Source organism: Typopeltis vanoorti, chromosome 2 (assembly GCF_054136105.1).
Source record: "Typopeltis vanoorti isolate ZY-2024b chromosome 2, IOZ_Tvanoo_1.0, whole genome shotgun sequence".
Taxonomy (NCBI): Eukaryota; Metazoa; Arthropoda; class Arachnida; order Uropygi; family Thelyphonidae; genus Typopeltis; species Typopeltis vanoorti.
Window position 1 is genome coordinate 150,128,117 of NC_143550.1, and position 26,597 is coordinate 150,154,713.

The window sequence follows — 26,597 nt, forward strand, 5'->3', positions numbered from 1 at the left end:
ATTTAGCAATGGCATAAAAGTCTTCCTCACCTGCAAAATCTGTAACATGGAGGAAGCATCACTAATGCATTTGCTAAACTGTATGAATATTTCCAAATGTGAAGTCTATAACAACCCAGAAAAGGTGCTGTATAAAATACATGAACTTGACCTCCATGATCTGGTGTAATAATACCATGGGATAATAAAAAAAAATTATTTCATTTAAGTAGATATTAAAAAGAGTTCCTGAGAGGGGACAACCCTGTCGGACTTCTTGGTTTATCTCTCTCGTATATGATAGCAGGTGATTTAATCTTATTTGTATTTCATTATTTTCATATACTTGTGATAGCTTTTAGGATATTATTTGGTATGTGTCTTTCTTTTAATATGTTAAATAATATGTTTCTTTTAACTTTGTCAAATGCTTTTTCAGAGTCAATAAATGATATGTGTTTCTAAATTGTACTCTCTTCTTTTCTCTATTATTAATTTTAGGCAAAAGCCGGGTCTCTACATCATCGTCCTTTTCTAAATCCATTCTGTACTTCTAAAATAAAGCGTTAGGAATATTTCATTAGTTTGCTATTTAAGATTCTGCTATATATTTTGTAACAGGAATTTAGTATACTGATATTTCTATAGTTTTTAGGGTCATCTCTATTACCTTATTTAAAGATAGGAATCACAATTGCTTTTTTTCCATTCTATTGGGGAGATACCAGTTGAATAAATTTCATTTAAAAATAACAAGAGTATTTCTTTGAATCTTGTTCCTGCGTATTTATATAGTTCTGAACCTAGCTTATCTTTTCCAGGTGATTTTCCGTTTCTTGTTTCTTTCAGGCTGATTTCTTAATCTTCTTTAGTTATTTCCTTTTCATTTTCGTTGTTTGCCAGTTGTCTTTTTTAAAATATTTGTCTGTCCACAATTCTGTGTAGTAATTTAGAAATTCTTCTAATTTCAATTCGGTGTTTAATTTTATGTTTTCTTTGGTATCTGCATTTAAGTGTGTCAAAATCTTATACACATTGGGTCTTATTTTATATAAATCATGAAACAAATTTGTTCCATGATTCTCTATGTCTTTTTCTGACTTCTCTTTTAGCTATGGCTCTTATTCTTTTATATTATATAAAAGAATAAGAGCTATAGCTAATATATATATATATATATATATATATAGTAGGGGGCTCCTCCCCGCTGATGCATACGGCTCCCCCCCTCGAGTTCTGGACTGCTAGGCCGGTTCTCCTTGAATTCTGATGACTAGAGTTTTGAAAAGTCGAAAGGGGGTTCCCCCCGGTGTCTATGGCTTGCAACCCCCCGAGTTCCGGAACGCCAGTTCTCCTTGAATTCTGATGACTAAAATTTTAAAGACTCGAAAGGGGGGTTCCCTCTGGCTCCCAATCCCCCGAGTTCCGGACTGGTAGGACGGTTCTTCTTGAATTCTGATGACTCGACACTCAGGGTAGTCCCTGAGTTTCAAACCGTTTCAAATAACTTGATAAAAAACGTGACCCCAAAAAAAAATGATACAAAAAAAGCTTATCATTTTATATTATAGAGTAGATATATAACCATTGTAGTTATTGATTTATTACCTAATTCTAACTTTCTTTTTGGTTTTTTAAATAATCTTTCTTTAGATTGAGCCAAACTTTACACCACTTTCTGGAGAATTATGAATTGTGTTGGATAACGAAGATCGTTATTTGACATTTTGTATTTCCAGTTTTAGATCGTTGGTTATGTTTATAATAATTGTTTGTTTATATTACATCTACTAATTTATTTTTAAAGGAAATTCTGCTTTGTTTGACTTTCTTCGTATTTCATGACCATTTAGAAAAGGGACAGCAGCAGCAGCGCCAGTAGTAGTGAAGATATCACAGTATATTTGTGTAAGGCACGTTGTTTGCTTCACATGTGCTGTTATGCATAAAACTTTGTTATGATGAATCAAGAAAGAAGTTTAATTTTCAGATGAAGTTAGGAAAACTTACAAAAATTAATATTTCGTGGTCTGTATATCAAGGTTTCCTTTTATTTACACCTTGTTATATTGATATATGTATTTGTATCTGCCTTGTCTCTTAAATCTCAGCAATTTCCTTTAAATGGGAACAATATTTTCTGCTACTCCTGGGGAGAAGGTTCCTCTATGGAACATGCAGAAGTAGTAAAACCTAATTAGCATGAAATTTTAATCTGCATTTTACAAGGAAGGTAGGAATAGGCATTTGTTTTGTGTAGAATTTTTTTTTCTTTCGATTAACGTTTCGAAATCATGGTTTTTCTCTACAAAGTTACAGCAAGTGAAATGATTAAATATTCTCATTTTTGACATTATATGCAAATTGGGTATGTGTATTCTTCAGTATTGCATTTTTAATTAATTTTTAATTTTAATTGTCTTTTTAAGACAAAAAATTCACAACCTTTGCCGTTGTTTTAATACCAGAAGTTTATAGATAATCCAACTATAGGGAGTCTTGAGCGTTCTGTTATGTCCGACTTAAGTTATATTGAAAGATGCAGGTATGCAGAAAGGAATAAAAACCAAAGAAAGTTTTATTAGATGATACCACTTTCATTGATAATATTTACTTTATTATAGTGAGCGAATTATTTGATTTCGGAGTAGTAGTTAGCCAAAGCATAGTTTAATTTGGAAGTACATATAGGAAAGATCGCTGACCTGCGTCCATTATATTTCGGTGTAGATGGGTGAATGAAATGTGTTAATGGAAAGATTAAAAAGAAAGGTGTGAGAAGAGGAAAGAAAATTATTAACGAAAGCAATGTGTGCGCGGAGGGGGGGTAAAGAAGTGAAAGCATGAATCAGTTTTTCTGTGCATAGACTAAACAATCTTTGTAGTTTCATAAAAAATAATATCGCATGGTGCTTAGAAAAAAACTGAAATTTCGTGCTAAGTAGTCTCAGGAAAGTATAGGTTTTGGTTATTATATATGTATGTGTGTGTACGCTGAAAGGAACACTTTGCCTAAAACAAGCATCTAATATAATTTCAAGTTGTCTCTTGGAGTAGGTAAACTATTACATGAAGCTTAGAACGACAATATAACAAATTTAGTTTAATCCTTTATCCAAGTGTAAGCAAACAAAGTTTGCACCTGAAGTATCTTCAGGACTGAGGCAACTCGTGGTAAAGGTGGACCAAGCTGTCATCACTACTTGTCTTAGTATCTCCCATAATACAAAGCACATCTCCTTGTAGACGTGTATAATGCTATTAATTAAGGAAAGGGCCACTACCCAGACCGGTTTCAACCTTTATTAAGGTCTCGTCAGTGGGAGCCAGACCCAGAGGTGGTGATACTAAGGTGGAAGCAGAGGTCATATTTACCTATATGAGTTGCTAAAAGGTGTCTCACCTGATTATTAAATTACTCTGGATTTAATAAAGGATTAAACTAAATTTATTATAGTCTAACCAAGTGAAAAAAAAACTTCCAAGTTCTTAATTTCATTCTCCATGCTTTGTATGTAGTAAGTCTTCTTTATGAAACAACATACAGGGAGATTCTTTAAATTTATGTAGGATGTATGAAGGCACAGATTTGCTAAAGCAAGCCAGCTTTTCACACTTTTCATTGACACAAAATAAACATTTTTGACTACTGTCCAAACCTGAGAGAGAAAAAAAAAATCATAAATAATGAAATAAAAATTTGTAAAATATCTTTTAGCCTTATGAAAACTTACTGATTAAAATCAGTTTGTGTCTATTTACTACAAATTTTGTTTTACATTCCAACAATTAGACTGGACTAGTTTTTAGCTTCACATTGTGTACATATAAAGTTCTTAATTTCATTCTCCATGCTTTGTATGTAGTAAGTCTTCTTTATGAAACAACATACAGGGAGATTCTTTAAATTTATGTATAAAGTAGTAATAAATAAATACAGCATTGCTGCTTACCTGAACTCTGGGATAATCCAGTAAACAGTTTCTAACAATGCAATAATGGGTTGTGACACTAAGATTTGGAAACCTTTGATCTAACCTATTTGTTAAGTGATGAGGGTGTTTATGAATTTGCTGTTGTATGAGTTATGAAACAATTTATTATTATATAGTATCTCCATGGAGTCTGGAGATTCATTGTGGGAGATAAAAACTAAACATTTTACAGACAAAACATATGATATGTCTCCTTAAACTCATTCACCATAAGGAAACTCACAACTAATTCTGGTAGTCCATTCCATTCATTCACCATTCTTCAAACAAAAAATCAGACTACATACACCCCTAATAATTACACTACACAACTTCCATGGATGACCCCTAGTTCTTTGTCATATATTGAAAAATTTCCTTTGCATCAATTTTATAAAATCCCTTTAATATCTTATAAGTTTCTATCATGTCCTATCAGCCAAACTTTGAAACTCATATGCCTACAACCTATCTTCATAGAGGACATTCCACATACCTGGTAGCTCTGAATCCTCTCTATCATCTCCAGATCCCCAAGGAAACCCAGGTGACCAAATCCACACAGTAGTCAAGATGCAGCCAAATCATAGCCTTATAAATAGAGATAATAACCTCCCTATCTTTACTTGTTAGGGTGTTTTTCAACATCCAAGTAGTCCTTTAAGCTTTTAACCAACTTTTGTAATATGCCCTCTGAACTTCAACTCTCTGTTTACTATTATCACGAAGTCTCTAGCCTTATCAATTTCCTGCAATCTAGTACAATTAATATGATACACTGCATGTAACCTTTTCAACTCCAAGTGCATAATCTTATATTTTGAAACATTAAATTGACAATCATTATCATTTACTGACAATCCCAATTTATTTAAATCATCCTGCAAGTTATCTACATCACCTTTATCAACTTGCTGTCCCAAGTTTTGGCCCTAGTACAGAACCCTGAGATACTCCACTAGTCACTCTTATTCTTTTAGATTCCACTCCCCCATATATTATCCTCTGGCATCTGTCTGCAAGCCACTCCCCTATCCATGCTACTAGCTTCATATCCATTCCTATTTGCTCACTTTCGTAATAATTTTCCATGTGGTATTTTATCAGATGCCTTCATCAATTGAAGAAGTTCATGGTGTAGCCATTTTTTTTTTTTTTTTTTTATCTAATTCTAATGTCACTTTATTATGAAATGTGAATAAATTATATTCTGCTGACAGTTGAGAGAACCTTAGCTAGCACAGTGCTAAGAAGAGTCAATTCATGTTGAAGGGGAAAAGAATAAGGCGATGTAAGAATTGGTCACTGACACGTGAAATCATGTGCTATATAGTTAAAATTTTCCAACTATTATACAAGCAAAATAGTTACCACTTTAAAAACTAGAATGTTCATAGAAGAAAAGCTAATTTTCTAACATGTAATAATAAACACTCATCCCAAGAAATGCATTGATTACCTTATTATCAGAATAGATTTACCTTCTTCTGCCGTGCAGAAGTGTCGAGGGGTCTTGCATATGTGGTCGAACTATACTAAGATGGGATCTACCCTTTAGAAAACCACCTTTTCCAATACTTTTATATACCACTCCTGATATATTAATTGAACTGTGGGTTGCTACCTCTGTCTTGGAGCCATCTTTTTTTTTTTTTTGCAGTGGAACTATTTCACTTGTCATTAAATTATTTAGTTTGCATGGTCAAATACAGGACTAGTAAAATAGGCAAAGCAGCAGGCACTTATCTCACCCACCAAATTTGGGGATAAGCAGCATTAAAATGACAAATTTTATTTTCATCAGCAGGCTGTTATCAAAAACAACGTAGTAACAGTTTTTTTTTTTAAGTTAATCATTAAAATTCAACATGAATCTCTGCTTTTGTGTGTGTGTGTGTGTGTGTGTCATTACATTTTATACCATTTTAAATTAAAAATAATGCCATATTGTTGAGCTGGGTGGTGGTGGTGGGAGAGTTTATGAAAGTATCTGCCTGTGTGAGCATTTTTTTGGTTTTATTTACCAAGAATATGACATTTATTTTTGTCTGCAGAACAAACTAGAAAATGATATCAAAAGCAGTGGCCTTTGTCCATTTACACTACAGCCTATATCAGTTGCACAATAAGATTTTAGTTTTTTATTTTAATTATCCAAATATTGATTTGGTACCAGTAGAATCTCATGAGAAGAATGAAAATGCATTTATTGAACTGTTCCGGGACAACTTCTTCTTCAGCATGTGACAGAAGGAACTCGAAGTTAAAGAGTGTTAGATTTCATTATAGTGTCAGAGGGGGCCTTTCAGTTAAAGATGTAACTATTCTGCCTCCAGTTGGTGACAGTGACCATGCGGTACTCACTTTGGAAGTGACTAAGTTAATGAATGTTCCATTCAGAAAAAGTTACATGAACTACAAAGGAGGAAATTATTACTGATTCCATTCAACTGAGTTCAATTGAATGGAATCAGTTGATGGGTTGGAAGAATATCGACAGTGCATGGGAAGCATTTAAACAATACTTAAATGATGCAATGTCAGAGTACATCCTGAGAGAGTTCGAAGAATAAATAGAGTAGGAGTGAAGATGGATGTGTAATCTTATTAAGCAAGAGATTCGTAAGAAAAGGATGATATGGAAGGAATACTGTATGCATAAGAATGATGTGGAAGAAATACCGTGTGCATAAGGATGATGTGGAAGGAATACCATGTGCATAAGGATGATGCGCATTATGAAAATTATAAGCAGCAAGCTAGCATAGTCACAACTGTTGTACAGAAAGCAAAGGCTGAGTATGAAAAGAAACTGGCTCTGCATGCTAAAGACAACCCACAAGAATTCTATTGATATGCTGCAAGTAAAAGAAAGAATGAATATGAAAGAATAAGTCTTCTAAATCCAGATGGCATGAGGGTTACAGATGCAGAAGAGGTTAGTCAATTAATGAGTACCCATTTTGTTAAAAGCTATCAACCTGGTGAATGCAACATTTTGAGCTCACTGTTACCTCTTCACTAGATGAAGAAATGCAGGTGTGTGAGGCCGAGGTATTAGAGCTGTTGCACAAACTGAATAAGAATTCAGCAATAGGGACTAATGGAATATCAGCACGTCTGCTAAAAGAGTGTTCAGCTGAACTGGCTATTCCTTTGACCAGGATGTTTAATATGATTCTCAGAACAGGGAAGATTCTGCAGGAATGGAAGGAATGTATGGTAATTCCATTTCACAAGGGACTGATGTATCCAACTATCGACCAATTAGTATGTCAGGAGTGGTGGTGAAGATTTTGGAAAAATTGGTTAGGGCTTGCATTCAGAAATGGGTTGACAGTGAATCTCTACTTTGCATGAGCAACATGGGTTTACTAAGAGAAGGTCATGTTTTAGCAACTTGCTCACATTCTATAACAATGTTACCATTGAACTAGACATTTGAATGGATACACCATGATACTTTTGGATTTTGCTAAGGCTTTTGACAGAATACAGCATGATAGACAGTTGCCTAAATTGGAGAATATGGGTTTGGATTATGGAATATTAGCATGGATAAGTGGATGGCTGACTGACAATTATCAAAAAGTGGTATAAAAGGGATGTAAGTCTGCAAGATTTAAGGTAACCAGTGGTGTACCACAAGGATCAGTGCTTGGTCCACTGTTATTCAATCTATACATTAATGATATTGTGAAGGATATGACAAGCAACTTACAGCTATTTGCTGATGATGATGATGCAAAGATAGGTAGAATAATCATGAATTCTGCATATGCAGTATGCAGCATTCTTGCAGAATGATTTGAAGGTTGGAATTGTGGGCATGGGAAAATGGATGTCAATTCAATGTCAGTAAATGTAAAGTCATGCACTTCAGCATAATTAGATATCCAATGTTGTATTATGTTGATAGGATTATGCTTGAAGAAAGTGATGAGGCTAGGGATTTTGGAGTGTTAGTAGATAAGAACCTAAAGTTCAGAGGCCATGTAGCAAAGATAGCAAATACAACTCAAAAGATAATTGCAGTGCTGAAACGACATTCACATGTAAAGATAAGGATGTAATTTTGCCTCTTTACAAGGCATTGATAAGACCTCATTTGGACCATTGTGTGCAGGTCTTGTCTCCATTGTGATTCTGATATAATGGAGAGAGTGTTAAAAATGATATCAGGATTATGGAATACTGATTTTGAAGATAGACTGAGAATTTGTAGACTGCAGACACTAGCAAACAGGAGAAAGAGAGTTGATATGATTGAGACTTACAAACTTCTGAAAGGGTTATACAGGATTTCAGTTGATGGAATTTTTCAATTTATGGACAGCGGAGAAAGGACAAGAGGGCATCCTTGGAAGCTGAGAATGAATGCTGCTAAAAAGGGGATGAGGGTTAGATTTTTCTCTCATAGGGTGGTGCATGAGTGGAATAGATTGCCATTGGATGTTGTGAGTGCAAGCAGTATGAATGAATTCAAGAATAAGTCTGATAGCTGGTGCATGTGGTATGTGATTTCTCCTCAGAGTCCCTGACTTCCTGGAGGTCTCTCTTAACAATAATAATGAAATCTAAAGCCACCTAGTCTTTGTAAGCACTAAATTAAGCTTGCTTCATGCTTTGGGCTTTTTCAATTAAAGGTGAATTTGCAGATCTCATACACAGGTAGCAGGGCATTTTCTCCCATAAAGGGGTTTTTCATCCTGCATACAGGCAAATCAGCTATTAGAACATATGCAAATAAATAATGTTTGTTGGTGATGGACTCTAAATGTGGTAGTACTATCATTGTGTGTAGTTGGAGAATCGAGTTGTTAGGGAGATGGTGAGATGTGTTGTGGAGTAGAGTGCCTTCCCGTGATGAGTACTTGGAGGTGTCACATACTAATAATAACAACAACAGTAAATTTCAGCTGAGCCTTCAAATCCTTGCCAAGACAGTTGGGCAAATCTTTTGTCCTATGTTTCCATCTCTATGGTATCCTGGTGGAACAATGGTAACATCTGGAGATAGGCAGACCTTTGGGGATCAGCATTCTCCCAACTTGTTTAGATGACTAAGCCAAATGTCTCTTCTGATTTTTTTTTCTCTCATCAAAATGAGAAATCAGAAAAATGTTCAGTGCTCTTGATACCAAAAAGTTCTCTCACCCAGATGGTATCCTTCATCTGTGCTAAAAGCCTGAGCTCCAGAACTAGTGCCTATCCCATATCACCCTCATAAGCTGTTATACTCATCTGGCATCTTTCTAAAAGCGTGGAAGCAAACTTTTATTCAGCTAGTTCCTAAAAATGGAGATAAAAAGTCAGCCCTTAAACTACCATCACATTGCTCTCATCTCAGTCTTCTCAAAAGTCATGGAGAAAGTTGACAACCAGCTTTTAACTACCTAAGAGGGCCATTGGTTAATTAGTAATCACCAATATGGATTCTGCCATTCTCATTCTAACAGCAGATTTCCTCACTCGATTTTGGATATAGGTTATAGAAATATTTGGTCGCTCATATTTCCAAAGCATTTGAGTTTGGCATTGTGACCTTACAAAGCTTCCACCTTATGGTCTCCCTCCTGCCCTTTGTGAGTGGATTGCCAGATTTCTCTCTGGTCATTCATTGCATGTCATAGTAGATCATTGTCACTTGTGAAACTTCCATTAATGCATGAGTACCCCTAAGGCTCTATGCTTTCACCTACACTCTTCCTCTTATACATTATTGATCTTCTCTCATATTGTCTTATTAATAGCTTGACCCCAAACCATTTCTTTGGCTGTACTACATAGATGATGTTTTTGCTATATGGAATCATACCAATTCAAAACTCTATTCCTTTCTACACAAAATCAATAATTTACATCACAGGAATTGTCAGGAGGAATTTTCTTTTTGGATATGCATATCAAATAGGAATGTGATAGATCCCCTTCAATTTTCATCTACCATAAACCAAGTTTTACAGGTCATAATGCATTTGCTAACCATTTGTCTCAAAAGAAGTCTGTATTCTTAATCTTTAATGTGGCCAGAAGGCTTTCCAACAACAACTGGGAACTATCAAACAGCCTTACTAGACAGTTAAAACCTAAGAATAGCAGAAAATAATGCTAGTCCCCCCCCCCCCCACACATCCAAGGAAAGAAGTCTGCAGAACTCCTATACTGTCAAAACCATCAAAGCAATTCACCAAATTCACAATTTCTTAACTTCTTCAAAGGATGAACTTTCATCAATGATGCTACCTGGTGCTTAATAGTTCCATGTTCTTGCAACTTTGTCTTATGGTCAATTTTCCATTGGGGGGAGGGGGGAAATCTTGGGGACAAATAACTACATGAATAAATTTTTATAATTATTGATTTAATTAAATAATTACATCAATAAACGTCTTTTAGCTTTTTTTTATGCAATTTGTCGATGTAAACTATAAATACATTATTTTCATTTTGCATCGATTTTAATGATCTTTCATTCTTGAAAAAAAAAGTATTCAGAATTAATAGTTTTTAGTACAATTTCATATATAAAAAAAATTGACCGGCATATTTTATTAAAAATCAACTAATTAATTATTCCTAAATTAAATTATTTCAGTTTAAAAGCAAAAAAATCATAAAACTAACAAGTAAAATAATATTAAATTACATTTATCTTTTAAAAATCTATTTTTCTGTTTAAATTTGTTTCACTATAAATTTACAATTCACACTTCACTCAGTAACTCACTAGACACAGAGGGCAAACTAACCAGTCACTTTCACAAATCAGAAAAAGATGATCCAAAAACAGGAACACATGTTTTATTGTTGCAGTAAAATGTGTTCTATGGCTATCCCGCTGTGGGCCAAAACAGGCCAACCCATAATAAAATTTTAAGACACACAAAGCATTCCTAGGGTCGAGGGTGTAAGATTATATATCTCAATCAATTTTACGATTATAATTTATGAAATTTTTTTAATCGATCCCGGGGGGAAGTGCTCTCCCCTGCGGATGCCCATGACCGCGTGATTGCATTTTATCGATGTATGAAAGTTTTGAGAGGGCATCGCGCATCAGCCTCATCTTAATTGGTCCAATGCAATTAATTGCAGGATAAATTTGAATACTTCTGCGTAGAGTGTGGGAACAATCTGTTTTAGGATTTATTAAAAAACAACAATGAATGAGAATGCTATATTTGGTTGGTATATTTGAAATACTGAAAGATGAAAATATGTGAACCATCATTTATAAGACGTGAGAATAGGAAAGAATAAGTGCGAGTAGAAACACTTTCATTAATAGTAGACGAATATTTAATAATTATAATTTGTGAGGTGTCTATCCTATAAGTTGCTGGGTAGAGCGAATAGCACGATCCTATAAATTCTGGACATGAATAAGTGAATTTATGATGGCATATTAAAAAAAAAAAACTTATGAAGAGAGAGAGAGTATTGCAGGAATAAATATGGTTTGGAGCAGCAAATCATCTCGTAAAATTTGTTGCACATGTTATGTGTATTTCTCTGGTTTGTGTATATTTCGCTCTGTTTTCTAAGAATTTTATTTTGTTTACTGAGACTCGGTATACATAATATCCAAACATTATTGGAATTGTCCACACTTTCAGGAATCCTAAATTCATTAGTTTTTTTTAGTATCAGCGATTCTTCTGCCTTATCAATCTCACATATACTGGGTATTTTGTTGTAGATATTACAACGTCTTATAATACACAGAATATTCATTTTTATTCAGGAATAGAAATTTTTTACTGTCTGTTATTTTTGAAGACTAGAATAAAAATGTCTCTATAACCATTAAAAAAATTTGCAACCTCAACAGATGCTATACTGCACAAGCAAAAGAAAAAACAATTTGCATTTTATTCCTAACATCCACTTTCAAATTTTCAGTTCCAGAAAACATGCGTAACAACTGTTTGTAATATACATCAGATACGAAAAGCAGTCAACTTATGACAAGTGACAACATTCAATTGGATTGGTTGACACAATAACCAATCACAGATGCTAGGTGCTGAGTGAGCTCAGAATTTTAGCTCATCTAGCCACACCTTCTCAGTGGTTTAAAAATACTACAACGTTAATAATTTGACCCGCTGCACCCTCTTTGCATATTTTCAAAAGGTGGAAAGGTGTATGCATTTCGAAAGCACACCCAGGTTATTAACGCGAATGTGACACAATGTTTACGCATTGAAAAGTGCCCTCTTCATGAAGCACTAATGCTTTATTACCCTCCTGAAGAGGACAATGAAGCATTAGTATATTGTGTTCAATTTTAATTCTGCAAACAATTGGGGGAGTCTTTAACGGGAATAAATGCAAAAATATAATATAGGTGATACTGATATTTCGTGGATGAGCACCGCACACCTAGCACACCCGGAATATTCATCCCTGATAACTACCTTTCTGTTCCTAAAGATCAGGGAAATCGTTATCCTCAACTGCATGATAGTTTTTTTTACACATATCCCAATGTCGTTTTATCCTGACCAATGTATTGTGACTGCAATGTATTCAACTATCGACCATTACAATTCTATTGTAATGCATGTGTTCGACTGTTTTTTTTTTTGGTTTGTTTGCAAATTCCATCATTGTTATTCTTCACTTACATTGTTATACAACATGTAAGATGAAACATTTGTATAATAATAATTTTTACTATGGAATATATGTGTTTATATGAGTATTAATAGCTTTGCTGATGAAAGTATACTCTTCATTTACAAAATTGTAGTGCTCAGATGACTCATGCTTCAAGATCTGTGACAAATGCTTTAAAATCTAGCTATTCCTAAGTGAGGCAAAGATAATTTACTTAATTTTAATGCTACAAAAATACAAAACAGTCCTGTCTTATTTCCTGGAAGAAAGAACATTCATCACCACGACGAGTCTCCACTCCATGGAGATGTCGTAAATAACAATCACCTCTTCGCTTTGATAACATTCTGCTCACCAGCTAAGATCGGTTCTCTGTTCTTGGGTTTACTTTTGCATCTAGTCTATCCTGTCATAAATGCATCGTGTCCATAGCCTCTTAAGTTCAAAAAATCTTGGTATCTTTTTCATTCTAAATATTACTTTTCTTATGCTCAATTCCTAATGCTTTATAAATCCTAGATCCATCCAGCTTTAGAATGTTATTTTTGCATCTGGGGTGGTGCATTAAAAACCTTCAGATTGATTTTATTCAGAGAAGAGCTATTCACTTAACAGATGCTCCCTCTAAATGCTTCCTCTAATCATGTCTGAACAGGAGAAGCTGTTGGTCAATATCTATATACAGTTCAGCTCCAAACTACTTGCCAAACCAACTTTTTATCCTCTTCTTTCATTCCATATAGATTCCTGTCCTTTGGAAGTCTTACCTCATGACATTTTTCACCAATGAATACCCCCAACTTTCCAAAAAAAATAGTAACAGATTCCTTTCTTCTTTCTAATCACTTGCCCCATGGGACAGACCTGTCTTGTGTCGGATTAATCATCATCAATTTCCTGATATGTTACCCTCAAGAGGTATGCAGGCCATTATGGTGGTATTACACGATTAGTTTACTGAACTTCTACAATTTTCTTTGAAATTAGTCTGTTACTTGTAAGCATTCCAATATCGTATCCAATATTTCGGTTTTCTGAGGCATTTCTGACCGAATCAATCCATCTACATCTTGTAGATGGATTGATTGTTTTGTTCTTGGTTTTATTCTGGGGTCTTTTTCCTGCCATATTGGCATCAAGCACCTGTTTTTCTAACATTTCTTCTCCCATTCTATTTAAGTGACCATATTTTAGATGAGTGACCTTCAACTAGTGTGTCATGAAAGGTTCACAGGTGTGTGTGCAAGATTTTGATATAAAGGAATAAAAATTTATGTAAAATAAGTTTTTTGTGCATTTTATCTACAAAGTACGTGAGGAGTCATAATGTTTATATTGCATTGAATGGAATTATTAAGAGTGAATAAAATTTGATTATATTGGTATAATATAGATTTATTATACCTGTTATTATAGATATGCATCATATGTGTGTATGGGTGTCATAAGTAACTTTGATTATTCTTTTGTATTTCATTACAAGGTCTTATAAATAAATGGGTTTCAAAGTGATGTTTCAAAAAGAGGGTTGCGACAGGTTTCACCTTTATTTGAAACAGTCTATATATTTCTTAATACTTGGTGTGCCATAGAATTTTTATAATTAGTTTTGGTGTGCCATAAGATAAAAAAGAAAGGAAAACCGCTGCTTTAGACTATACTTGCTTAAATTACCATACTTTAGATTAACCCTGCTTACATATTCTTGACTGCAGTGTCTTGCATTGCATGAATGCAAACAAATGTCAAGTACCTTCCCAGTGTCTTCATTTCTCATACGATTCTGCCATTTGTTCGCACACCTAATTTTTCAAAGAACTCTCATATCTGTGGTTCCATAATCTTTGATCAAGTGCTTTATCTCTAACCCACCTCTCAGATCCATAACTTAAAACTGATATACTGCTACTTTAGTGTTTTGGCTAATTTCTCTTATTCTGTATAAATTGATTCAACTGGCTCCCCAACATACCAGATCGGCTTATTCTGCTTCTATGGGTTGTCCATTGAGAATGCAGCTGAAGTTTTTCGCATTCCTGCCTATTTTCATGACAAATTTGTTACAGCTGTTATTCAGTTCAGTTAGAAAACCATGTAGACTTGAACTGGATGTGTTTAGGAGTACAACATCATCTGCATAAAGCAAAAAACTAAGTTTGATATCTCCACTTCTAATCTTCTTCTTCTACGCGTTATTCCCGCTTCCTGTGCAGGGTCCGCGTGTTATTTAGATGTGACTTCTTGTTAGTACTACTAACAAGAAGTCGCATCTAAATAACACGCGGGGGGGGGGGATATATTTTTGACTGTAGATGCGTATGTTGCCTGCTTGCGGGATGAAAAACGCCAGATAAACTGGCGGAAAAAACCCTACTGACCGTGCCCAAGACTGGCTAACTTGGCTATGCCTGAGGAAGATCCTCAAATTCCTCACGTCTAGAATGGAAATCGAACCTGAGACACTCCTTCCCGAGGCATATGGTTGCGAAGCGCAAGGCCACTAGGCTAACCGCGCGGTACGATATCTCCACTTCTAATATTAGCTTTAATCCCACTTTCTTTCATAATGTGATCCATATAGACCAATAAGAGTGGAGATAATATGCATTCTTGACTTGCATCTAATTTTACATCAAACCATCTGCTAACATTTCCTTCAATTTTTAACTGCTGATTTACAACTTAAATATAGATGTATTGCTCAGTATAATGTTCCATTTACTCCATTAATTTGTAGTGCTTTGAAAACCTTTTTTCTGGGTACCTTATCATATGCCTTATGCATGTATAATTCTATTGTAATGCATGTGTTCGACTGTTTTTTTTTGGTTTATTTGCAAATTCCATCATTGTTATTCTTCACTTACACTAGAAATGCATCACCAAATAGAAAAGGTGAGCGTGAAAAGAGTAATCATAATTGGAGACTTTAATTAACCAAATATTGATTGGATAGCAGTAGAATCTCATGAGAAGAATGAAAATGCGTTTATTGAGCTGTTGCAAGGCACCTTCCTCAAGCAGCATGTGACAGAAAGAACTCAAGGTCAAAGAGTGTTAGATTTGATTATAGTGTCAGAGAGCATTTCAGTTAAAGACGTAACTATTCTGCCTCCGGTTAGTGACAGTGATCATGCGGTACTCACTTGGGAAGTGACAAGTTAATGAATGTTCCATTCAGAAAAGGTTACATGCTGAACTACAAAGCAGGAAATTATTACCAACTGAGGAGTATACAGAGTTCAGTGGAATGGGATCGGATGCTGGATGGAAAGAATATCGACAGTGCATGGGAAGCATTTAAACAATACTTATATAATGCGATATCAGAATGTGTCCCGAGAGTTTGAAGAATAAATAGAGTAGGAGTCGAATGAATGTAATCATATTAAGCAAGAGATTTTTAAGAAAAGGGTGATGTGGAAGGAATAACATTTGCATAAGGATGATGTCCATTATAAGCAGCAGGCTAGAATAGTCACAACTGTTGTACGAAAAGCAAAGTCTGATTATCAAAAGAAACTGGCTCTGTGTGCTAAAGACAACCTACAAGAATTCTATCGATATGTTGCAAGTAAAAGAAAGAATGAATATGAAAGAATAAGTCTTCTAAATCCAGATGGCATGAGGGTTACAGATGCAGAAGAGGTTAGTCAATTAATGAGTACCCATTTTGCTAAAAGCTATCAACCTGGTGAATGCAACATTGAGCTCACTGTTACCTCTTCACTAGATGAAGAAATGCAGGTGTGTGAGGCCGAGGTATTAGAGCTGTTGCACAAACTGAATAAGAATTCAGCAATAGGGACTAATGGAATATCAGCGCGTCTGCTAAAAGAGTGTTCAGCTGAACTGGCTATTCCTTTGACCAGGATGTTTAATATGATTCTCAGAACAGGGAAGATTCTGCAGGAATGGAAGGAATGTATGGTAATTCCATTTCACAAGGGACTGATGTATCCAACCATCGACCAATTAGTATGTCAGGAATGGTGGTGAAAATTTTGGAAAAATTGGTTAGGGCTTGCATTCAGAAATAGGTTGACAGTGAATCTCTACTTTGCATGAGCAACATGGGTTTACTAAGAGAAGGTCATGTTTTAGCAACTTGCTCACATTCTATAACAATGTTACCATTGAACTAGACAGTTGGAATGGATATACCATGATACTTTTGGATTTTGCTAAGGCTTTTGACAGAATACACCAGTGATGGCGAACCTTTTTACCCAGGTGTGTCAAACATCTTTTTTTTTTTTAATATTGACGTTGTTGATGTGCCACTTGCATACATGCATTATAAATTTAACTACATAATCATAGATAGTGACTTACACATATCATATTAGGCTATTTATTTAATAGGACATTGATATGAAATCTATGAATTCATATTGTACTATTAATTTAATAAAGTGAAATTACAATCTTACATTATATTTAATGACTTTTCTGTTGTTGAGTACTGGTAGAAAGTTGCTTTATAGAAGGGCTATAGTGTGTACATTTTAATGCTACACAGGCAGCGCTCAAATCATTGCTCAATCTATTTCTCCCTTTTGATTTGATATTATTTAAGGCAGAAAACAGAGTTTCACAAAAGTATGTAGAAGAGAAAATTGTTAGAAGAGCTTTAGCAAAGATTTTAAGAGCATGAAAGTTTTTGGAAAGGCTATTCCACACGCTTAAAATTTCACAGTCTGAATTTTTACATGCGGTATCATGCAGACATTCCCACTCAAGTTCTAATTCATTTCTAAGAGCAATAAACTTTCTTTTCCAGATAGGATTACACTGGAAGTCTGCTAAATCCAACCACTCAAAGCCATCTAATTTAAGATCCATGAATTCTGTTTCATAAAGATAATTTATGAATTGGATTGTTTGTTCCAACATTCGAAATTGCTCAAATCTAGAAGAAAACTGCTCGGTTACTGACTTTAGAACTTCGATAGATTGGTTGATATGTTGTTCACGATTTTTGGTTTCGTTAAAAAAATTTTCACTCTTGGGAAATACTTAAAATTATTACTTTCTAAATCACATTGAAATATTTTGAGATTATTCTCAAAGCTCTTGATCATGCCAAACATAACATTGACAGATTTTCCAAAATCTTGCAATTGTATATTAAGTTCGTTCAGGTATAATGAAAAATCTGTGAAAAACATCAGCGTACTGAGCCAAGTAGAATCGTTCAACTGAGAAAATTCTTGCTCCGTGCCCTTCGTATTTAAATATAATTTAATTTAAACATTCAACAAACCGTTCAAGTACTTGGCCACGACTCAACCATCGAATATTATTGTACATTAATAGACCATTGTACACTGATTCGACTTTGCTTAAAAGTGAATTAAATTCTCATTTGTTTAAAGCCCTGCCAGCAATAAAATTAGTTACCTTTGTCACAATTCTCATCACATCATCCAAATCCTTTAAGCCTGATTTTGCACACAGTGTCTCCTGATGTATAATAAAATGGAAACAAACCAGGTGATGACCAACATATTCTGTAAATTGTCTGATAAAACCGACATTACGGCCAACAATATTAGGCACGCCATCAGTTGTAATCGAAAATATTTTCGATATATCTATCTGTTTCTCACGGTACACTTTAATAACACAGTCGCATATGTCTTTACCTGTCGTGTTTTGTGGTAAATTTTCTAACTTTATCAATCTCCGTGAACATACCTTGCAATAATAGCCAATCGAGCTGATGACGTAATATCTGTAGTTTCGTCGAGACAAATGGAAAAACAATGGCATGAGTTCAAGTCTTTTTGTATTTGATTTTCTATACTAGCATTCATTGATATAACTGTCTTTAATAGTATTCCTATTTAATGGTAACTGTTTCATGCGCTTTACAATAGCTTCCTTATTATGAAAGTCCTCAAATAAAAATGGTGCACACTTTACGAAAGCTTCTTTAATATAATCAGCATCACTAAGTGGTTTCCCATGTTCAACAATAGTATGTGAAATACTGTAACTTACAGCTACTAAATTTGAAGGTCCTGAAACAAAATTAAAGACAAAATTAAACTTAATTAAAGTCCCTGATTGTGATTCTACCAGTTTTAGATGTTGCGATACGTATTCTTTGCGTTCTTCAAAAGTTTTTTCTAGGAGTCATTTGTGCTTAGTTTCAAAATGTCTTCTTACATTCCAAGTTCTACTCACAGATAGCTCACCACACAATTTACAGAGAACTTTATCGCCTCTATCAATGCCACCATATTATTCAGTCCAGGCATCTTGGAAATTTCTTCCACTTCCTTTCTGTGATAATTTTAGTTTTTTATTAGTGCTAGCTGCCATTGTAAAAGGGTTCACAAATTAAAAAGAGCACAATTATATACAGTGGTAATTAAGCAGTAATAATTAATAAAGAAATAAAAGAAATAACAATTACTGGAAATGAATTATACGCCAGCAACTCAAATTACTTAAGTGGCAGACCATGCAAGACTACCACTACTTCTTTCAGCAGGGTTGCCAGATTTATTACCGGTACGTTCGTAGCAACCTTGTTATTTTTACTCTCTATCATGTTACTAAATAGCAGCTATTTAATAGGTTTTGTTGCGACATCACGTCATTTGTAAGTTGTTACTATTTGCATTATTTAACAAAATTTACTGAATTTATTGTGTTTTCATTATTTACTCAGATAAATTCAATATTTAATGCTGCAAATTATATTTTCTGCTAAAGTGGATTTAAATATGTTGAGAACTTGTATTACTAAGTCGAGAGACTTGGAATGCATACATGAACGAAATTCACACAGAAGTCAAATGAAAACTTTAAGTTTATAATATATAAAGCATGTATTTATAAGTTTGTATTGTATAATATTGATAATAATTTTTATATGTTTTTATAAAAATTATAAAATTTTTATAATATTATCAAAAAGTGGTATACGGGGGATCTGAGTCAGCAAGGTTTAAGGTAACAAGTGGTGTACCACAAGGATCAGTGCTTGGTCCACTGTTATTCAATCTGTACATTAACTCACCTTTGCAACGAGTTGCCCGGTATTGTACTACGTACTAGGACTACTTGCATTGGCTCACGCTAGTATTCGCCGATATTTTTATAGTTTACTATATTCGGCATGAAACTCTCTGAGTTTCTTATTCGGTTTTAAAACAATGTGGGATTTAATATCCCCTTAATTTAAATAAGTTTTTATAATATCATATGACTATGAAGAAATTATAATGATTAAGAAAGAAAACATAAACTTAAAATGCTCATTGTTTATAGGCTAGTTACAAAATAAAATAGAAATAGGCTCACTATAAAATATAATTCTTTCAATGAACCTAAACCTACCTTCGCCTGAACTGAGAGCCATCTTACACGATTTATCGCAGTTTTTTTCATCAGAATACCAATATCTTTCAACATCCAAGGTGTGTCACCTGAAACCCTCAAGCGTGTCAGTGCTGACGCGTGTTATAGGTTCGCCATCACTGGAGTACACCATGGCAGACTGCTGCATAAATTGGAGAGAATGGGTTTGGGTAATACAGTATTAGCATAGATAAGAGGATGGCTGACTGACAGATATCAAAAAGTGGTATATGGGGGATCTGAGTCAGCCAGGCTTAAGGTAACAAGTGGTGTACCACAAGGATCAGTGCTTGGTCCACTGTTATTCAATCTGTACATTAATGATTTTTGGGAAGGATTTGAGAAGCGACATACAGTTATTTGTTGTTGATGCAAAGATAGGTAGGGTAATCAAGAATGTTGCTGATATGCAGTCTTTGCAGAATGATTTGAATAGGCTGGAATTGTGGCCATGAAAAAATGGGTGTCAGTTCAATGTCAGTAAATATAAAGTCATTCACTTCGGCATGATTAGATATCCAATGTCGTATTATATTGGTGGGATTAGGCTAGAAGAAACTGATGGGGCTAGGGATCTTGGAGTGTTAATAGATACGAAGTTGAAGTTTAGGGGCCATTTGGCAAAGATTGCAAATACAACTCAAAAGATAACTGCAATGCTGAAACAAACGTTCACATGTAAAGATAAGGATGTTATTTTGCTTCTTTATAAGGCCTTGATAAGACATCACTTGGACTATTGTGTGCAGGTCTGGTGTCCTAGTTTCCGTTGTGATTCTGATATATTGGAGAGAGTGCAAAGGAGAATGTTAAAAATGATATCAGGATTATGGAATACTGATTATGAAGACAGATTGAGAATTCATAAACTGCAGACACTAGCAAACAGGAGAAAGAGGGGTGATATGATCGAGACTTACAAACTTCTGAAACGGTCATATAGGATTTCAATTGATGGAATTTTTCAATTTATGGAGGGTGGGGAAAGGACGAGAGGGCATCCTTTGAAGCTGAGAATGAAGGCGGCCAAGAAATGTGTGAGGGCTAGATTTTTCTCTCAGAGGGTGGTGTGTGATTGGAATGGATTGCCATTGGATGTTGTGAGTGCAAGCAGTGTGAATGAATTCAAGAATAAGTATGATAGCTGGTGTGTGTGTGTAGTATGTGGCCTCCTTCGATGAGTCTCTGACTCCCTGGAGGTCTCTCTTAATAATAACTTGAGTCTCAGCTCAGGAATGATACCACAGGAAGGAATGTAATATAGTTCCATTGCACAAGAGTAGTGCAAAAACTGATATGTCTAATCACTGACCTATTAGTATTTCTGGTGTGGTAGTGAAGATTTTAGAGAAGTTAGTAAGAACTCGCATACAGAAATGGGTAGACAATCATTCTATACTCTGCAGGGAACAGCATGGGTTTACTAAAGGAAGGTCATGTTTTAGCAATTTGCTCATATTTTATAACAATGTTACGGCCGAGTTGGATAAAGGAAATGGATACACTATGATAATGTTGGATTTTTCTAAGGCACACGAGAGGCTGTTGTGCAAACTGGAGAATGTGGGATTGGAACATAATCTATTGACTTGGATCAGGGGATGGTTAACAGACAGATATCAAAAAAGTGGTATAGAGTGGGTGTGAATCTACCAGATTTAAGGTAACCAGTGGTGTACCTCAGGGTTCAGTCCTCAGGCCATTATTGTTAGTAAGTGTAATGACTTCAAGCAGGGTCTATTATCAGATTTGCAATTGTTTGCTGATGATGCAAAGATAGGCAGGGCAATCAGGAATGCTACTGATATTCAGCAATTACAAAATGATTTGAATAGACTGGAAATCTGGGCAAATGAAAATGGCTCTCAGTTTAATGTTAGTAAGTGTAAAGTTATGCACTTTGGCATGATTAGAGATCCAGTGGCATATTATATTAGCAGGGTTATGCTACAAGAAACTGAAGAGGCAAGGGATCTTGGTGGATAAGAATTTAAAGTTCAAAGGTCACATAGCAAAAGTTGCAAATACAACTCAGAGGATAATTTCTATGAGCGAACCTTGATATGTAAGGATAAGGAAGTAATTTTGCCTCTGTATAAGGCTTTGATAAGACCACACTTGGATTACTGTGCGCAGATTTGGTCTCCCAGGTTTCAAGGAGATAAAGAAGCTGTGGAAAGAGTGCAAAGAAGAGTTACAAAGATTATATCCGGATTATGGGATTTAGATTATGAGGACAGATTGCGAGTATGTGGATTACAGATTCCGGTTAACAGGAAAAAGAGAGGTGATATGATAGAGGTCTATAAACTTTTGAATGGGTGTTATAGCATTTTCAAATGATAAAATTTTTCGTTATATGGAAGGCGGGGAGAGAACACGGGGGCATCCATGGAAGTTAAGGTTGTTCTCAGCCAAGAAAGGGGTAAGAGCTAGGATTTTCTCTCAGAGAGCAGTGAGTGAGTGGAATAATTTGTCCTTAGGGGTAGTGAGTGCATCTAGTGTAAATGAATTTAAGGGAAGGTATGATAGCTGGGTTGGGTAATTTACAGCCTCCCTCGATGAGTCCTTGACTCCCTGGAGGTATCAGATAATAATAATGCCTTTTCCAGATCTACAAAACTTAAGTATTGGACTCTTGTTATATTCCCATGATTTCCCAGCTATTTATCTTAAAGTGAAAATGTGATCTAGGCAACCTCTGTTTGGCATTAACCCATTTCTATTCCAGAATCTTTCTAATCCTCTTCTCAAGTATGCTTGCATAAATCTTACCTGGAATCCTTAGTTGACAAATTCCTCGGAAATCTCACATTCAGCTTTACTTCCCTTTTTATACATGTGTTAAGGCATGAGCACTGGGAGGACATCATGTTAGAGGTTTAATGGAGTAATGATGGCACTAAGAAAGGATTAAAAACTAATTTTAATTCTTCCAGTATTTCAAAGTCACTGAGACATCTGCAGGGAGTACAAACAACACTTGTAACACACACACACGATATTCAATGAAATGTGTTTGTGACTCTAAAATCGTGGCCTAGGGATGTAAACTGGGACCTCTGACAATTAATGTTTTCCCAAATTTTGGGAATTTTTTTGCATCTGCATTTGTTTAAATTTGAGTGATTTCTGAGCATTGCTGCAGATTCCAAAAATAGTCTCTTTTTTTATTTTTACTATGAGTGGTATCCAATACATGGTCTGTAAAACCAGATTGACCAGAGTCGTGATTGCAGAGTGTGAGATTCATCTAAACAGATGGTGTCTGACTTACCTGTCTGTTTGAAGTAAGCTAACTTGCAGGAACAGGGTAGTTTATATTCTCCAGGCACCGAGAGAGGAGGGAGCTGATGTTTGGTAGAACAGATAAGAGTAGCAAGTTTTTGTATTGGCTTAAAAGCTGTGTAGAGGTTGTACTTTTTTAAAGACCTGGCTATGGATGTAGGAGATAGTGATGGAATTTCTGAAATCCTTCTGAAGTGATGGCCGAGGACTGGAGAGAGGATTGATTATTTTTTTTTAGTTTTGTAAGCAGTGTAGCAATTGGACAGGAAGGTGTGTATATGGTTCCTATCCAATGGCAACAGTGCTTACAGAATTAAAAAAATAATCCTCTGTCATTCCTTCAGAAGGATTTCAGACATCATCATCTCCTATGTCTGGGTACATAGGAAAAAATAGCCAGGTCTTTAAAAAAAAGTACAACCTCTACACAGGTTTTAAATCTCACTGGAAACATGCTACCCTTATCAATTCTACCAAAGATCAGCTTCCCCTCTCTTTCAGTGCCTGGAGCATATAAAATATCCTGATCCTATAAGTTGGTTTACTTCAGGCAGATAGGTAAACCACCATCCATTTCAATGAACACAAAATCTATAATTGCAGATTCTACAATTGTTCATTTGAACTCTAATAGTGTAATGATGTCAACTCAGCTGTGACTGACGTGAGCTAGTAAGCACATGCTACATGACTCATTTTTAAGGTTTGTCTTTCCCAAAGAAAGAAAGAATACTGTAAAAGGAAACCTTCCACAGTAGTTTCTTTCTGGGTTTGATATGTGAAAATTGTGTAGAAGAAGCATTATGGGGAAAGTTGTTTTCTGACTTCTTGGATGGCAGATATGGGACTTATTTCTTACTTTGTAATTATTCTTGTCAGTTTTACAGTTACTCATAATTGTGAGATTGTTTTAAACCTACAGGGTGTTCGGGATAAATTTGACATATTTATAATTAATTATATTTTTCCGTAAGTTACATGTATTAACACACACTTCTCTTCATTTAAAAGTTTGGACCCTTCTTCATTCATATACAAGATGTCAGAAAGGATGGATAGCTGGAACCCACCTGAATCATGGAAGAGAATAACTTGTATCATGATGATTCGTGCCCGCCATCAAAATAAGGATATTACGACTGCTGCCCAATGCTCCCTGAATACAGTAAAAACAATCAGGCATGAACTAGAGACTTGCAATGGTGACTACGAGGATGTAGCAAGAAGAAAGATCCCTAGCAGACGATCTGATTGCGTTCGTACAGCAGAATTCCTCGCAAATCTGCAGGAACAGGTGTTGAAGAACCCTGGCATTGGAATTCGGGCCTTGTTCGTGGAGTTGCTAACTGTAGTCAAGCCCTGGATAACAAGGGTAGCCAATGGTAGGCCGTATGTATGGCAGCAGGATTCGGCCCCTTGCCACACCTCTGGGAAAAGTCAAAAATGGTTGTCTGAAAATTTCTACGACTTCACCAGTCCAAATGTTTGGCCTCCAAACTCCCCAGACCTTAACCCCATGGATTATTTTGTATGGGGCGCAGTTGAAAAAGACACCAATCGCACTTCCAGTAATACAAAAGCCCAGTTAATGGATAAAATTAAAACAGTTTTTGCGGCCCTTCCCAGGGAGACTGTAGCATCAGCTTGTTCGAGGTTCCGAAGCAGAATTGAAGCTGTGATCGATGCTAATGGTGGTTATTTTGAGTAAATCTTGTTGATAGTATTGTAATTAACTCTGCCTGTAATGTTTTTTTGTCAATTCATTAAATTTAATAGATACAAAGAAGATTTTCTTTTTCCTTACGAAACTGTCAAATTTATCCCGAACACCCTGTATATGTCAGTTCCCTGAAGATGCCAACAGTTAAAGTGCGGTGAAACTAGTTGGTAGAATTACGTAGAAGTTGTTACAGGCTGGATAAGATATTCTTAGAATGACTATCAGCTATGAAGTGCTCTCCTAACCTTGACAAATATAGTTGTATTGATTTACCAAAGACCCACAAGACTATCATTTTAAGACCTAATAGCTGGACTTCTCTAAACTTTGTAATTATCTGACCCATAGAGGGTATCACGTAAGCAAATTAGATGTCAATTACAATTTGAATTGATTCAACAATTACTTAGTTTAGTGCTGTGTGCCTGTCACAGTTATCATTGTGTTCTAATGATGATGCTGGGTAGAAAACCAATGAAATGTTAGTGAGTTTAATAAATGTATTTATTTTCTCTTGACAGTGTCCTTGCTTTCTCACTGTGGGAAGGGACAAAATATTTGAAACTCTTAAGGCAAGGGATGATTACTGCAACACATGGTCAAGTTAGTTCCCTCATAAGAATAGCTGAATTCTATGGAAGTTGCTTTGTTAATAATGATAATCATTATAGCACACTTTCATTTATATTGCATATAAATGAACTCCACAATGATTTGATTCCTTGCTGCTTATTACACAAGAACATTTTGTTTTAAGTATTGTGGAGGCCAAATAATAAATGATGTTTGTGAAATAAGTTAAAATGAAAACAGTCATAGTTTCTTCTAGTGGGAGAGTAAGTTTTTTTAAATAAAAAGTGCATAATTTTTCATATGTTTGTTTTTAAATTTGTCAATGATTGTATTAAGTGTGTTATTTTCACTTTGAATTAATTTAAAATGTTCTCTTCTCCAGTAAGTAATTCTGTGTATTGCATATTTAAAATATATTCAAAATAATCCATTTTACAATTTTTTTTTAAAATTTAATTTTTATGGTAATCTCACAAAAGTACATGGAATGACAAAGTTAAGCAAGCAGCTATTTGTTAACATTGGATTTTTGAAGACCTGCAGATTGTGTTTAGGAAGATTATTCTTTCTCTCTATCTGCTATACCATGGTAAGTCTGCAATGCAGTAGCCGACAGAATAGGAGCATTAATTATCAAATTTAGAAAAGGGTTATTACAGATGTCAGGTTTGATGATTATACCATGGAAATATTTATAGGAAAAATGCAGCAGAAACTAAACATCTGTGTGAAGAGTTGAGTGAATTTTTATTATTTTTTAAAACTATTTATAGATATAGTACTCCCACATTTTCTAGGGCTTTGCTTGGCTTTGTGCCAAGAATAGTCAATTCATGCTGAAGGGAGAAAGAAATGAAGGATGTATGAATTGGTCGCCAACACGCGAAATCACGTGCTTCATAGGTAAAATTTTCCAACTGTTATTCAAGCAAAATAGTTATCACTTTAAAAACTACAATGATCATAAAAGTGAAGTTAATTTTCCGACGTGTAATAATAAACAACTCATCCAAAAATACGGATCGATTACCCTATTATCAGAATGGATCCTCCTCCTGTTGACG

The 26,597-nt window shown here is 35.1% G+C and overlaps 1 protein-coding gene across 1 annotated transcript in view; it reads left to right on the forward strand.

Annotated features, from left to right (window-relative positions):
* The first annotated feature begins 2,023 nt into the window (after positions 1–2,023).
* The window catches only part of Tim10 (translocase of inner membrane 10), a 34,724-nt gene continuing 10,150 nt past the window's right edge, over positions 2,024–26,597 (forward strand). Inside the window, exon 1 of the mRNA XM_090408828.1 lies at positions 2,024–2,212. The gene's annotated coding sequence lies outside the window, so the exon portion shown is untranslated. The remainder of the gene's footprint in view (positions 2,213–26,597) is intronic.